We start from the raw sequence: 15,593 nt of genomic DNA on the forward strand, positions 1-15,593 counted from the left end.
TCTTGATACGTAACCAAAGGACACGCAGTCTCTAACCTACACCCTCGTGTCGCCTGGCGGGATAGATCTCGGGCGATGTCATGGGCGGTCGTGTTGCCCTTGAGGGTTGAGTGGGCTGGCGTCCAAACAATCTTCACTTTTCTTTCGGGTGGCTTTTGCAGCAGGATGTTCAGAGCCGTTTTGGTAATTCTACCACGAAGGAAGTTTCGGCAAGCCTGTTGCGAGTCCGTAATAACGGTATCCGCATTTGTCTGGGAGATGGCCAGAGCAATGGCCGCTTCCTCTGCCTGGGTAGTGGTTGTGAAGGGCAAGGGGATGCTGGTAAGGTGGTTCTCTGTTGAAGTAACCACGGCGGTCATGGCTCCCCTTCTGGCGTAGTCGGCGGCGTCGGTGTAAACCGTGCGGTCTCGGTCCCTGTGTCGTTTGTCGAGAGTGCGCGCTCTTGATTCTCTTCTCCCTGCGTGGTGAGTAGGGTCCATCTTGCGGGATATAGGTGCAACGTCAATGCTTATTCTTATTTTTGGAGGTACGTCGCGTACTTGCTGGGATCTTTCTTCGGGGGACGCCATTCCCAGTCTGGTGAGGAGACTCCTCCCGCAGGGCGTCGTGCTTAGTCGCAGACGCTGGCTGGCGAGGTGGGCCTCGACTAGTCCGGCGGCCGTGTTATGTAGGCCCAATTTCAGAAGCCTGTCGGTCGAGGTACTAATAGGGAACCTCAGAGCATGCTTATAGGCTTTCCGGATCATGGTGTCAATCTTGGCCAAGTCGCCCTTGCTTAATATAGCATAGGGAATGGCGTAGGTAATGCGTGAGATGACGAAGGCCTCTACCAGACGAAGGGTGTCCGCCTCCTTCATTCCCCTCGCTTTGGTGGTTATTCTTCGGAGCATGTGGGTAATTTGTCCCGTTGTGTGACTGAGCCGGGTAAGAAGAATGGTGTTTGAACAGTCCTCTTGAAAAGTCATACCGAGGACTTTGATGTGAGGTGACGGTAGGATGGTATGGCCGTCCAGGGTGATCTGGATGCCGGGATCTTGGACTTTTTTTCTTCTTCTCTTTCCGACCATAAGAAGTTCGGACTTGTGTGGTGATCAGGAAAGCCCGCACGTCCTTGCGTAGTCACTCACAGCATCAGCGGCCAGCTGGAGACGGTCCTGCATCTCGCCTACCGAACCCTTGCCTGTCCACACTGTAATATCATCGGCATATAAGCCGTGGTGCAGATCCGGGATGGCCCCCAGGATGGTAGGTAGGCCTATAAGGGCTATGTTAAAAAGTAGGGGAGATAAAACCGCTCCTTGTGGTGTGCCTCTGCCACCCACGCCAATGGTACGGGAGGACAAGTCACCAAGCCTGAGGATGGCTTTTCTAACGGTAGAGGCAACTGCAAAAAAATGGCACTGCTCCAGAACTGCTCCTACATTTAGCATATCAGTCCAGGTTTCAGTTTCGTGCAAGGAAGCTGTTACAGTTTTTTAAAGGGAAAGAAAAAAGGAAGTACGGTAACGTTCACCTAGTTAGACGAAATGGGAAAATAGATTCGGTATTGCGAATTTGGAATGGTAATGAGTTTGGATCTGTATATGGGGTAAAAGGCGCAGAAAGAGAAGATATAAAAGATATAAAAGATGAATCACTATTTTTGGTGTCACAAGGGGTCGCCGTACTTCGCGAGATGTAGGAGAAGCGAGTGGAGTGGATAAATTATAGAATTTTGTCCGGTGCCCACGTTTCAGTCAAACTTTATTCCCCGCCCTGAATACCCAGTAATGTTTGCCTTTCCATTTGTGGAGTGAGCTGCCGCATGCTAGAGTGGCTTATGTTGCGAAGTTTAATCCCACCTTTTCTTTCTATTGTTGTTTCTGCGAAATAGACATGGATGCCATTGCTTTCGTGGCGCATTCTAAGAGAGCTACGTGGTATTACATGCAAAGTATAACCGCCAAATCGTAACCTAACATTGATCGGTACCCGCCGCGGTGGACCAGTACCTAAGGCGTACGTGGGCACAGGGCAGCGAGTTCTGTTCACGACCACTACGGCTGTTTTGTCTGGGCCAGCAAGAAACCAAAACGTACGCGTTTAAGCGATTACCCCGTATTCCTGCCCCAGCGGCGTGCCGCAGAATACGAGTGCACCGTTGCCTTTTGGTACATAACACAACAATTTGGTGCGTGTGCGTGTGTGTGTGTGTGTGGGGGGGGGGGGGGGGGGGGTTAAAAAACCAGCGCAGGTTACTGTACCCTGTGTTTAATAACTGGATATTTGAATTTGCCGCTGCAAAAGTTTCGTTATGTTTCCACAAAGGGGCGCCACTTACTAAGCCTTGTGGACGTTTCACTGTTTTACTGAAATAGATAATTTCAGTCACATACTTTTAATGTGTTTTTATGTATGTTCAAGAAATATAAAGCGCTTTCAAAATTATGCAATGCAGCATTCTCTGAAACCAGATAGAGTAGTTTAAATATTAAAAAACACCTTTTCTGCACGTCCTGACGTGCGGGCGTCGGTGGTATAGTGGTTAGCATAGCTGCCTTCCAAGCAGTTGACCCGGGTTCGATTCCCGGCCGACGCATCTTTTTTTGTTGTTGTTTTTTTTTTTTTGCATATTACTACAATTGATTAAACGCATGTGAGTCATGACTTGAGGTCATCGGTGGTGTTCCAAGCTGCCAGACCATTCTCGATTTTTAGAACGAAACAAATTGTTTATACTGTTTGACTGACTTGAAGTGTCCTAAAATGCGCTAGCGTTCAATCAATGCTGATATTGGATGGTCTACTAGTTGTTTTACCGAATACTCAGTATTTATTACATGCGTAGGCCTTGTCTTGATTATGAACAGGTCAGTGCAAGTCAGAGCAAAATGGGCATATTTTCCAACACCCTTTTTAAAAAAAATTAAAGCAGTTTTTTTTTTTTTTGCGATAAAACGCAAAGCAGGCTAGTAAATGTAAATCCTGCTTGGTTGGGCAATTGACGCACATTTTTTTACAGAACCACAATTAATTGTTGCTGTTTGCCGTACAACGGTCCCCAATTACCTGCAATACCAGCCCAAAGTGACTGCTCATTTTGTTGCACCTTCTTACAATTCTACAAAAAAAAACGTTTACAGGGACACCTCTGGCGTTGCCAATTTGCAAACCATTTTATGCTGTGATATTAACGCGTTGAGAGCCTGCTCTTGCCTGCATGTTAATGTTTGCAGATGCATTAGTCCTGTATTTTTTTTTTTGTCTGTTCAGAGCTTTCATTAAAGAGTGAGGTATACTTAAGACAGATGAATTCCGTCTGGTTGGTACATTGGTGCTGATACAAGGGGCCGAAAGTTTGCGAATGCAATGCTTTGGTGTGTAACATAATTTACAGATTTTGCATGTAGATCACATATAAACCTTCAAACCAGGAGGCACTGTAGCAAATTTGGAACGTGGTTGACCGCTACTCCACAACTCTGGAAAACCACACTACAGGGCTCCCTCCTACCGCTGTCCTTTAAGCAGAAGTTGCTGTTATGAATTAATTAAAAACGTGCAATTCATGCTCTCACCTCTTCTCAAACTGAAATATAAAGCGCATGAAAATTCTTGAATGTCGATAAAGTGTCATTTGGCGCAACACGTACTATGCTGATCCGAAATCCGAAAACTCAAAACGATTTTCCTTCCATAATTAAAGTGACGACAAAAGCACACCTGTCGTTTAAATATTTATTTCCACAGTGTGTTTACAGGTACAGTTTTATAAGCTCGTTGCCCCAGATGAAAATGGACTGCATATTCTTGCTGGAAATGAGGATTTCCAGCCACATTTCTAGCATAATTTTCCAGTGCCAGCTGTGAATATCAACTTCCCGCTGGAAACGTAACCTTCCCAGCGAGAAATATTGATTTCCAGCCAGAACACAACTTTTCTTTCTCTGGAAATTTGTGACCCGGCCAGAAAGGTTTCCAGCTGGAGGCGGAATTCTTAATTCTGGCTGGAAAAGATATTTCCAGCCCCAGCCGGAGGTGCTCCTGGAAATGAACGTTGTAGCACTTTTCGCTTTTAAAATATAACAACATAAAAAGTGTGCTAATCGCTTTAATACGCAAGTAAAACACTTCAACAATAAGCGATCCCAAACTAAAAAGCAATAACCTCTTCAAAATTGTTTTAATTGTGCACGGACTAAATTTTCACGCGCCTGTGCCCGGCGCCATTTCACACACCTAAAACGTGTTCGACCGCTTCATGTTGGCGTACACGCAGAGGCCCGCACGTGGTTGCAGCGCGTTTTAAGTCCTCTTTTGGGCTAAACTTTTGACAGTGTATTCAATTCTTTTCTCTATAGCGGTTTTGTGCGTGCTTGTGCTGTTCGTGGAAGACGTTGACAGGATCGCTCTCGCGTTATTCGTGTCGCTTGTCGATAACAAAGTGAAATGCCCAAAAAACGATGTGGTGCAACAATGGACTGCGTACCGTTCAACACTGATACTACCAAATATAGGTAAGTGCACATTCGTATTGATTTGCTCAAATCTATGAGCTTGTAGATTTCTTCAGTGTGGGAAGCGGAATCAAAATGCGTGCACGCTTATAGCCCTAACGCAGTCTTGATCATTGCAGCGACTTAGTACCGTGTGTGGCGCTCTCGTAAAAGCACTGCATTGGGCCTCGCTGAAGTTCGACTGGGTCATTGGTTATTATATTCCGGTGGCATGTGTACAGTGAGAGAGTAGCTGTCGAAGGTCTTAGTGCGTTTCAGACGTCGGTGTGTATTTTAATAAACACAGCGTAATTAATGCATGAGCGGTGCGGCGCCGTCAACAATTGAAGGGCAGCAGACAGTCACATGTGATATATGTTACAAGGTGAACCAATCTATAATAAATCGCTTTTTCTTCTGTTTTTTTTTTTCTGTAAGAAAACGTCTACGTTGCAGAATGTGGTACACGAGGCTTGCAACCTAGAAGACTGCGGGTGGAAGGACCAAGAAGTGGCATCGAGAACTCTGGTAAGCACATAAAAAGATGGAAATGGTTTCATTGGCAGTTGTGCAAAGGTCACAAAATCACTTGACATTGCGGTTTCTCATGATGCTTTATTTTTCATAGGCTACCTGAACCACTGGGAGGACCATTTACCCAAAGAAGGTGGAGATTCCGGCCCCTGCGGATGTTCTGGGTACACAAGTGACAAGACTGAAAATGTGTAATATACGAAACGACAATATAGTTTTAAATTTTTAATCTGGCCTCTGTGTTACTGCTTCGGGGCACAAAAGCCCACACAGAAGAGTTCTTTTATTCGGAAATGCTGAAAGTGTTTTGGTGTCTGCTACAAAGGACTTCAGGTGAGAATGCTGTTCATAAAAATTAAATTTGGTATGTGTTACTGCAAAACGTGGCAAAAAAAGTGATTTCTGGCTGGGAATGGAGAAGAATTCAGCATGAAAGAAGTGATTTCTCGCTGGAAAGTGGGGCAGAATCCAGCCAGAAAAAACATTTCTGGCTGGGAAGTGGTGCACTATCCAGCAAGAAAACAATCAATTTCCAGCGAGAAAGGTTGTAGAACCAGCAAGATTAAAGCAATTTCCAGCTGGTAAGCTACACCATTCTGGCTGGAAATAATGGTATTTCCAGAAAGAAAAGGGTGATTTCCAGTTAGAAGTGGCATTTTTCCTGCTGGGAATGGTGCAATTTCCAGCCAGCAGACGTGTCATTTCTGGCTGGAAACAAGCCTGGAAATTTTGATTTCCAGCCAGTGGTGCCAGCTCCAGTCCAGGCTGGAAACGATTTCAGGCTGGAAGACTGTTTCATAACACAGCCGGGACATGCTGACTGCAGATGGCGTTAATGGACCGAGAACCATAAACAATAACGTAATGTACGCAGGAGGTGTGTAGTGAACCGAGGGGTGTTCCTTGGATAGGTCTGCCTTGCCGTTGCACTTGTCGGACGAGCTCTGTAGATCCCTCTGGTTCAAAAGGTACTTCCTAACAAACTTCATGATCTCGGCGAGCACGTACTACGTGGGGATGTTCTTTTCTTTGGCGCACATGACCATGGTGTAGGTGCCAATTTTGTTGACTATACGACCAGGGACGTATCCTGAGGGATGAAGGGGGGGGTCCAGGCGGCGCGTAAGCGCCTTTCGGCAAAAGCGCCTTTCGGCATTGCAAAGCGCCTTTCGACAAAAAAAAATGCTGGCTACGGCCTTTTATACGCAAATACAGCCACTTTTGACGACACCCTCAGCTCCCAGCAGGACGGCGTCCACCTTTTTCAAAATACAGCCGATAGCGGAATCGACGATGAGCGTGACACTCATGCCCGTCTTCAAGCGCCTCGTACAGCTGCCGACCGCTTTAGTCGGGCGTCGCCTCGGTTACGTACACGCGGAAGTGCTTGCAACGTGTGGTCATCAGCTGCGGCCAACATAGGGTGCCGCGCACCACGCGCGAGAAGGAATGCGTTTGTATCAGTGGCGTAGCCAGAAAGATTTTTCCGGAGGTGTTGTATACCGCCAGTAAAAACAAAAAGAAGAAAGCGTGGGTCTGAACAATACATTTGCCATTATTGCTTTCATCACAGTCATTTGTTTTTAAAATTTTGCATATCGATGCGGTGTGTAAGTAGCATGGACGATAAAAGGAAGATATAAGGAATGTCTGAAAATTTCGAGGGGGTGTTCAGACACCGAACCACCGCGAGCCCTGATCCTGAACAAAGGGCGCTGCAAGAGCAGCGGTCTTGGGACGAGCGGAGCTCATTTTTTCGAGAAAAGTCTGGCCACGCGTTGATGCTCTTACTGCACTCATCAATGCGGTTGTCAAGCGCAGTAAGCGTGGCAAAGCGCACAAACAACTCACACGCAGACCTGACGCAAGTAATCGAATATTTCGCCGTGCATATATCTCGGTGATGACCACGTACTGCAGGTTGCCTTTTATCCCCTGGATGGTCGTGTAGCCGTCTTTTTCAATCAACTCGAGCTGCTCGAGCAGCAGCTGCAACGAGGCCACTGCCGGCGACAGATCCGAATCTGTGCGCAGCATAGCCTCCAAGTTCATGTTGATACAATCAGCGTTATAACACCTTCCATTTGTGCGACTCAGGCACTCAGGCGCATACGAAACGAAAAGAGACCGCAGGTGCAAGCACGCGCAAGACATAAAACTAGCCGTTCGTACACAGGTTCACACATACTCCGTGCTCCATGCTGCGTTCGCGTAACTACGGTATGGTGCACTATTCTCCGCTCTGCTACACCCTGTAACTACGGTAACCCTGTAACAACGAACACGCTTTCAGCCCGAAGCGGTCGTTGAAACTTTCCGAATAAAAAACCATAGAGTTAATAAAAAACAGTGGGTGAGACATGTCTTGCCTTTGGCATTTGTTGAAAGATGGCGCTACCCACTTTGGAGAAGCAAGCAGTTATATTGTCATGCCGGACGGCGGGAGCTTTGAAAGCTGGTCCGGCTGGGCCAACTCCAACCCTCCAACATCGTGGCTTGCCGGCTTGCGTGTCCTCTCAAACATTAAACATTTTAGAGTGACTGGAGAAACGCCAGCGAAGGTTGGTCGTACTGCCGTGGGCTGCCATGGCGCTACAAAACGCTTCCACCGCATCGAGTGAAAGTTCGGCTTTTCGAAACAGTCGGAGACAGTGTGGACGTGAAAGGCGCCTCGCCAGGTCACCGCGGAAGAGGATGCGAACAAGTTAAGAACGGCAATAGCTCATGAACGGTATCACTCCGTCTAAGCGAAGGACCCGAATGTCAGCGGGCACGCGTGTTTTGAAAGGAGATTGCTATGATTCCTATGAATGCGCGATATCGTCTGCCTTTTCTCACGCAGTTTGTTTGTCGTCGCTGCAGTAGTTTGCAAGCATATTAAGTCTAAAAAATCACGGAAACGGCTCGTGCCACGTTCAAAACATTCCCAGTAACGCAGTACTTACGCCGCGCGGAGTAACATCCGGCAGGTGGTGATGGGGTACAGCGGCAAACCTAGATTGGAAAAAAGTAGAGCAAAAGGTTTCCCAGACGGCAGTGGGCCCGGACGGAATCCCAATGCGACTGATAAACCTGATTGGGCCTAAAAGCAAGGCATCATTTATGAGGGCAATGGATAAGGTGGTACAAACCAAACAAATACCGGAGGACTGGCTAGAAGGTAGCATGAATTTAATATATAAAGGCAGATGCAACAAAGCCAGTATTAATTAATACAGACCACTTACAGTAACGTCAGTGGTGTATAGATTCGTAATGCAGGCAATAAAATCAGAAATTCAAGCATGGATGGAAGAAAATGAAATCCTTGGGGAACTGCAGAATGGATTTAGACGAGACAGGCGATCGGATGATAATTTGTTCGTGATAACGCAATGCATTGAAATTGCGAAAGCGCAGAAGAGACCATTATGGATTCTTCGACATTAAAGGGACATGACAACGTAAACAGAGAACTGCTGTGGAGAATACTGAAACTCCAGGGATTAAATGACGAGTTAATACAGTTCCTTATAGCAATCTATAAGGATAATAGAGTGCACCTTACATGGGAAGGACAGAAATGCACCCAGCAAGTCAACACCCATAGGGGACTGCAACAGGGTTGCCCTTTGAGCCCAATACTGTTTATGCTTTACATGACAGGGTTAGAAAAGAAACTGGAAGAAAGTCAAGTCAAGTCAATCATATATGGTATACCTAACGTACTATATGCTGCAAGGCGAAGTGGTACAACAGCGTATTCCGGGAATGTTATACGCAGACGACATTGTTCTTTTAGCTGATAATCAGACCGATATGCAATGGCTCTTAAATATTAGAGGCCAGGAAGCCACCGACTTCGGTTTAAATTTTAGCGCAGAAAAATCGGGAATAATAGTTTTCAATGACACTACCACTGACGCAGTGTCTATCCAGCATGGCGAATTACCCAGAGTGAAGGAATATAAATATTTGAGAGTGTGGATAAACTAAGGGGATAACTACTTAAGAACTCACGAGGATCAACTTAAGGGTAAGGGAAAGCGAAACGCAGCTATAATGAAGCATAGAGCTCTGTGGGGGTATAACAAATATGAAGTAGTAAGAGGAATGTGGAAAGGAGTAATGGTTCCGGGTCTCACGTTTGCGAATGCTGTACTCTGCTTAAAATCAGACGTTCTATCAGGCCTTGAAGTAAACCAGAGCACGGTAGGACGTTTGGCCTTAGGCGCGCATGGAAAAACAAATAACGAAGCAGTGCAGGGACATATGGGCTGGGCGTCGTTTGAAGTTCGAGAAGCGCAGAGTAAAATATGTTTTGAGAGGAGGTTGAGAGCAATGGATCAACGTAGGTGGGCAGCTAAGGTGTTTAGGTACTTATACTTGAAAAGCGTGGACACGCAGTAGTTAAGGATGACTAGAAGGCTAACGATGAAATACGGAAAGAACAGTGGAGAATCCAAAACAGCCAAGGTAACCAATAAAGAGGCAAGGCAGATAGAAACGGATAAATGGAGCGAAAAAATGGAAGCGAAAACATCGTTATAGATGTACAGAGCGGAGAAATTGGACATCAGAAAGGAAATTCTCTACGATAATTCCCAGGGCAGTGCTTTGCTTTTTGCAGCAAGAGCAGGCTGCTTGTGAACTAAGAGCTTTGTGGGGAAGTATTCACAAAATGATGGGGTATGCGTGGTCTGCGGAAAAGGAACAGAAACTATGCGGCCCGTAGTGTTAGAACGCGAGGGTATACATCCATATCTACATGAGGGAAATATTCGGCTTCCAGAAGCCCTAGGATTTAAGGGTAGCACAGAGGAAGTTAACTTCAAGGCTGTCGAGACGACGAAAAGAAGATTAGAATGCTGGTGGACGGAAATCAGATAAGGGAATATTGCCTAGGACAGTTACAGCCTGTAACAGGAAAAAAAAAGTATTTTGTGCCTAATAAGTTTTTTTGTGCCTGCCCTAAGCAGAGCTAGTATTAAACCAAGAGTATAAAGCAGGTATATTAGTCATTTTTGGTAAGATGACACGTCATCACCGCGCTACAAAAAATAAAACCAATATCAATCATCATCATCGTCATCATCATCATCATCGTTGCTGTTCTTAAGTTGTACCCGAGCATAGTGGCGATGGAGGCGACATGGCTGAGAGCAGCCGCTGTCAAGCCAACGCTTGGCATTCGTGACAATTGACCCAGCGCACTAATGTGACAATGCGACCAGCAATGCTCTCCTGCTCAAAGCTCGCGCATGCGCCCTGCAGTTAGGTGTACCGCCGCCTACTCGACCCGAGTCACCCGACGCCTGAAACACAAGAAGCAGCAGTGCAACGGACTGGGTACCCCACAGCACCAACCAGGTAGCCAGGGCCGGAGTTACCTCATTCGGCGCCCTGTGCGAACTGCTGCCAAGGAACTGCTGTGCGAACTGCTGCCATGTTTGTACGCTGGAATAAAACTCTAGTCCACCCAAGTTTCATTTAGGTAATCAACCAGGAAGTATGCTCAACAGCAAATTGCAAGCAAACGTGTTTCGTTTTGTGCACTCCTTGGACTGCGCACCGGTAAAAGCGTGTTGTCGCTCACGTTGAGGCTCGGCATCACAGCTTCGCCGGTCATCCTTCTTCACGGAGAGGAAGGACACTGAATGTTTTTTTTTTTTTTAAAGCGACAGCTTTCTTAGTGGGATCGATGCCGTCCTGTTAAAAAACTAATGCGTTTCCCTGTGGACTGGTTGGGCGACCAGAATGCTCTCATAAAAAAAATGATCCTAGGGCCTTCATATTTTGATACCAGACGGCTTAAATTGCTCGTGAAAAATGTCTTGCAAGCAATGCATTTGATTTCAGATGTGAAGCCGACTTTCAAGGTATCGGCGTAAGCTTGAGTTTTGTAAGCTGGCTTCCCCACATTGCCTGCCCTGCAGTGAAGCATGGCCATCTACGAAGGGAGTATGACTACAGAAAACGGCTCTAATTCGTGTGCTATCAGAATTATCCCGAAACAAACTACGTGACATTTACCCGCTACGACGACTCTACATGCTTGAAACCGCGGGCTTCTATTGGGTTAAAAAGGTCAATTGAAAATCGCGAAAAAGAAACGGTTGTGGATAAGACAATACATGCATTGATCATGAAGAAGGAGTACAATATCTTTATCTCATGAATCACGTATTGGTATACATTTAGATCGCTCGTAGGTGAGATGCGTCTTCTTAGTGCGAAATAAATCGACGTTTTCGCGCTTCTCCCAGCTTTCTTTAGGAAGGGATCGCAGATTTTTTATAATTAGCTTTTTTTGCGATTGATTCTTTTCGCTTTTTTTAGGAGGATGTCTAGTCGTAAAACAAAATTGGGTTTGACAGTTCATTATTTCGGTGGCTGAAGCCTGCAACGTGGACCGTGAATGAATGCGCCAGCCAGAATTTGGTTCTCATGCATGACGCCGCCTCAGGTCCGATCAGGTCACAAACCATGTACATTTCGAGCAGATAATGCTGCTTAAAATGCACGAACGACAAGACACTTGCCAGTAAAAAAAAAAAAGGCTAGTTGTGTTAACCAAAATGCCAGACGTTTGCAGTTATTCCTCAAAAAGCTAGCGCCCACTCGCGAAGCCCCAATATAGTCTGATTGGCTGTATGATTTTGTCAGTCTGATTTTAAACCTTATGTTGACTGTCTGATTTTAAGCCTTTATAAGCAACCAACGAGTGTTAGAGGCCCGGCTACAACGGGAATCAAAGCGAAACAAGTAGTACTGTAGCTACTCTCAAATAGCGGCAGCAGGAGTACGATCTCCGTACTGAATAAACTGATAAAGCGTCCGTTCTTTTTTTTTTTTTTTGTAGTATACACCCTTAACATTGCGAGTTCTTCTACAGTACCACTTACGCGTGCCTCCTCGTTGATTAAACGTGCTGCGTAGAAGAGCAGACAGACAAGGAAACATCGCCGAAATGAGGGGGGGAAATGAGAGTACTAAAGAGCTAAAACAGCAGGTGCGCTAGCTCCAGGTAGACACCTCAGGTAACATATTGTCACCTTCTTTCGGAAACAACGCGTTAGGTCTGGAATCTAGTTCTGCTGCCGGCGCCAACAGATCCGCCAGGCACAGTGCACTGCACTCCCATAACGGCAACAAGCCCGATCACAGCGACAGCAGCCTCTCGCACTACAACAAATCCTCGTCAAAGCCACATCACAGTGAGATACTCCGATACCCCACACCTCCACCAAAGATGTCACGTGACAACGCGGAGATAGGTAGTCAGGAAGGAGGTGTATTTACAAAGGACGCCGTAGTCACCGGGCGAAAGACGGGTTGATGGCGCAAAAACCCAGCGGGAGCTCGGTCTTCGTCTACCTCCTCTTCATTCCGTTGGACATCGCCCAGAGTCTTTCCACTGGAGCACATACCCCGATAGGGAGAGATCGGCCACATGGATATGCGGTTATGCTCCGTGTACGTTTCTCGGGAATCTGTCCGAAGTCTGTGACACAACTCCCCCGCCGCAGAAGCATCGTCCCGGTGCCCGTTATGAAGAAGGAGCAGTAGCAGGTAGACTCCGTCGGTGGTACGGCTTGAGGCGGCTCACGTGAACGAGCTGAGCTGAGTGCCCAGACGAGGTCAGAGACAACACAGGCACGATTTCGTAGGTGACGGGGGTCACGGCACGCTCGACGCGGTAGGGGCCAGTGAAGGGGGACATGAGCTTCTCAGACAGTCCATCTCGGCGAGAAGGGGTCCACAAAAGAACCAAGGAGCCAGGAGCAAAGTGTGCAGGGCGGTGACAGTCGTCGTATCGAGACTTCTGGGATGCTTGTGAGGCCAATAGTCGTTCTCGGGCAACCTGGCGCGCCAGTTCAGCGTGGGTGATGATGTCACGAGCATATGCAGTGGTCGGCTCACTTGAAGTCGGTAGGGTGGTGTCGAACGGTAAAGTAGGCTCACGGCCAAAAAGAAGGAAGAAAGGAGAATATCTAGCAGTGTCGTGCCGGGAGGAATTATAGGCAAATGTGACATAAGGTAGTGTAACGTCCCACTCTCGATGGTCTGTGGAAACGTACATTTCAAGCATGTCAGTGAGCGTTTTGTTGAGCCGCTCAGTAAGGCCATTTGTTTGAGGATGGTATGCAGTCGTCAGTTTGTGCTTTGTTTCACAAGAGCGGAGAAGGTCCTCGACAACCTGTGACAATATTGACAGAGAATGACGAAGTTTCAGCGTTAAGCTTGATGATACTGGAGTGGGGGCATCGTTTGCATTTCCATAGAGAATGCACAGATATTATTGTTATAATTATGAATTTATTCGGTTTCTCCCTTTCTCCGGCGCCCTGTGCGACCACCCTGGTCGCCCACCCCTAAGACCGGCACTGCGTGTAGCGCTCTGCATATGCACATAAATGCATAATTATCTAAGTTAACACATATAATTGTTATATAGTGTGTAAGTATTATTGGTCGGAGGAAGTCTTCTAAAAACCAAAAAATGCAAAAAAGTAACGAAAAACAGCAAAGTAATAAAAATAAACTAACTAAATAACAAAACTATCTCGTATATGACACCCTCATACTAAAAAAAGAAAAAATACACCGAAAACTAGCCAAAAAAAGAAAGGTGAAAAAGCAGCAACCATGTTACGCCCTACATCTGCACAGAAATGTTCAATTGGTGAAGTTAGCAATAGTTATTATAGTGTTAATGGAGATAATTGGAAAGAAATCCAAAAACGAAACAAAAAACTAAGAAATAAAAATGAACTAACCAAATCAAAAAGGTTTCTTATACACCGCCATCACACTACGAAGACAAAAGGAAAAAACCCCGAAAAAGGAATCCGAACACAAAAAAAAAAAATAATGAAAAACACTAACCGTGTAACGCCCTGTACCCGCACAAAAATGTTAATTGCCAAAGTTAACCTGTAATCGTGTGAATATAGATTATTACTCGAATAAAAAAAAACTCAAAATTAAGAGAGGATCGAGACGCAGGATTGCACCCGCATTATAGATCATTTTCGGAATTTATTCATTAGTAGATAACTTTCGGAATTTCTGTACATTTTTTTTTTCACGGTAGACGCTGTTTAGCGTGTCCATATTTTTCAGTTACGCGTAGAGACATTCCAAATATATAGTTCCCGATTCAAACGCGACGCCGTTTTTGCTTCGAAAAACAAGCTACACCCATTGCAAATAACTAACATTGCGGGAAAACTGGTGTTTCTTTATGTTTAAGGGTGTATAGCCTACGGGCTTCAACGCACTTCCTACCCCGCATTCGCTGCTCCAGAAATCTGATTCCAATATTCTCTTGTTATTGTCGATATGCTCAGGTGCATGGTCAATGTAATTTTTCCAGGCATATTAACAGTGCTCGCTGGCGTCACTGTGGAGCGTAAAGAACGAAAGAATGGAAGCTGGCCCTTCACTCAGGAATTTGTCGAGCACATGATATACTGAACATGAAACTTCCGACTCACAAGTCAGCAAGCGAGCAAGTCAGGGTGTGTCGAAGGTGCGCTCACGTCAACGTCGGCCCCGTGCACACTATACACTTCTCCTGTTCGTGACTCTCTCCTACTTCCCACCCACTTACTTCCCACTTTTCATCCCCCTCAGCCTTTCCCCCTCCACCTTTTCAAAAACAGCTACCTTCCATATAGATTTCCACCCCACCTCTCCTCCCCCCCCCCCCCCCCCCCCCCCAAACCATTCCTCGCTGCAGTAACCACGCTCAACACGCTCTTTCTGGCGACAGGAAACAATCCATCTAACGATAAAAAGTGGGTGTTCGGAAACACGTGTTCGTGGCACCAAAGCAAGGCGGCTTTTCAGAGCACGTGACGACGCTGGGTGCACTTATGCTCGGTGCCACTGCACCTCCTTCCTCTCTGTACTGAACTTGTTAAATACTACAAATTGGGCACTTGGCCATACGATCTCAATTCGCGAAGAACTTCACACCGTACCTAGGGCTGCAGCTATTGTCGCCGACCACGGGCCTGTACTCAGCAGCAAGGGCACAATGAGGACTTTGCTGTCATTATGATGTGCGGGGAAGCATCTCTGGCAGCATTTTCGTAACTCTCGCTGGTGTTGGGAGGGGAAGACAGGGAGGCTGGAAGTGGATAGGAATCTCAGCAAGTGACAAACAGCACTCCCACACTTTGAGTCTTGAACTTCGTCCCAGTCCGGGGACACTGAATCAGCGGGAAGTATGACACGAGCACCTTGGAGCACCACCACACGAGCCCGAACTTCTGAGTTCCTTTACGCGTACCCTTTCGAGGCACTCGGCGGCGCGTCCATGCTAGCGCCTCCATCGTTCCCGCCGGCGACGGACAAGCATCATCTCATTATCTCATCCGCTTCTGAGAGCGCGACCGGCAACTTGTCGCCCATGCCGTCTGGCAGCGATAACCGCAGGGCTGGACAAACAGTGTGCAAGCTTCAAAGGCCCGATGACCGTCTCCTGTTGCGCCATACATGCAGCGAAAAGCCCCGTTCAGGAGGGGCTGCACGAGATTCGACACGGAAAATTAAAAGAGCGAACAGCGTGGTTCATCGTCGTGTGCAGTCCACTTA

At 46.6% G+C, this 15,593-nt stretch overlaps 1 long non-coding RNA gene, 1 other non-coding gene and 1 pseudogene across 2 annotated transcripts; 2 read left to right on the forward strand and 1 right to left on the reverse strand.

Annotated features, from left to right (window-relative positions):
• Positions 1–2,506: 2,506 nt before the first annotated feature.
• Trnag-ucc (transfer RNA glycine (anticodon UCC)) lies at positions 2,507–2,578 on the forward strand. The gene has a single exon. It is a non-coding gene; the product is annotated as a tRNA-Gly (tRNA).
• A 1,156-nt stretch (positions 2,579–3,734) lies between these two features.
• LOC144155788 (translation initiation factor eIF2B subunit alpha-like) lies at positions 3,735–7,246 on the reverse strand (annotated as a pseudogene).
• Positions 3,770–5,344, forward strand: LOC144155789 (uncharacterized). The gene is made up of 3 exons (XR_013319643.1): positions 3,770–4,496; positions 4,932–5,003; positions 5,104–5,344. It is a non-coding gene; the product is annotated as an uncharacterized LOC144155789 (long non-coding RNA).
• Positions 7,247–15,593: the final 8,347 nt, after the last annotated feature.

Source organism: Haemaphysalis longicornis, unplaced genomic scaffold (assembly GCF_048455015.1).
Source record: "Haemaphysalis longicornis isolate Haplotype H1 unplaced genomic scaffold, Haemaphysalis longicornis Haplotype H1 scaffold_1, whole genome shotgun sequence".
In the NCBI taxonomy this organism is placed as follows: domain Eukaryota; kingdom Metazoa; phylum Arthropoda; class Arachnida; order Ixodida; family Ixodidae; genus Haemaphysalis; species Haemaphysalis longicornis.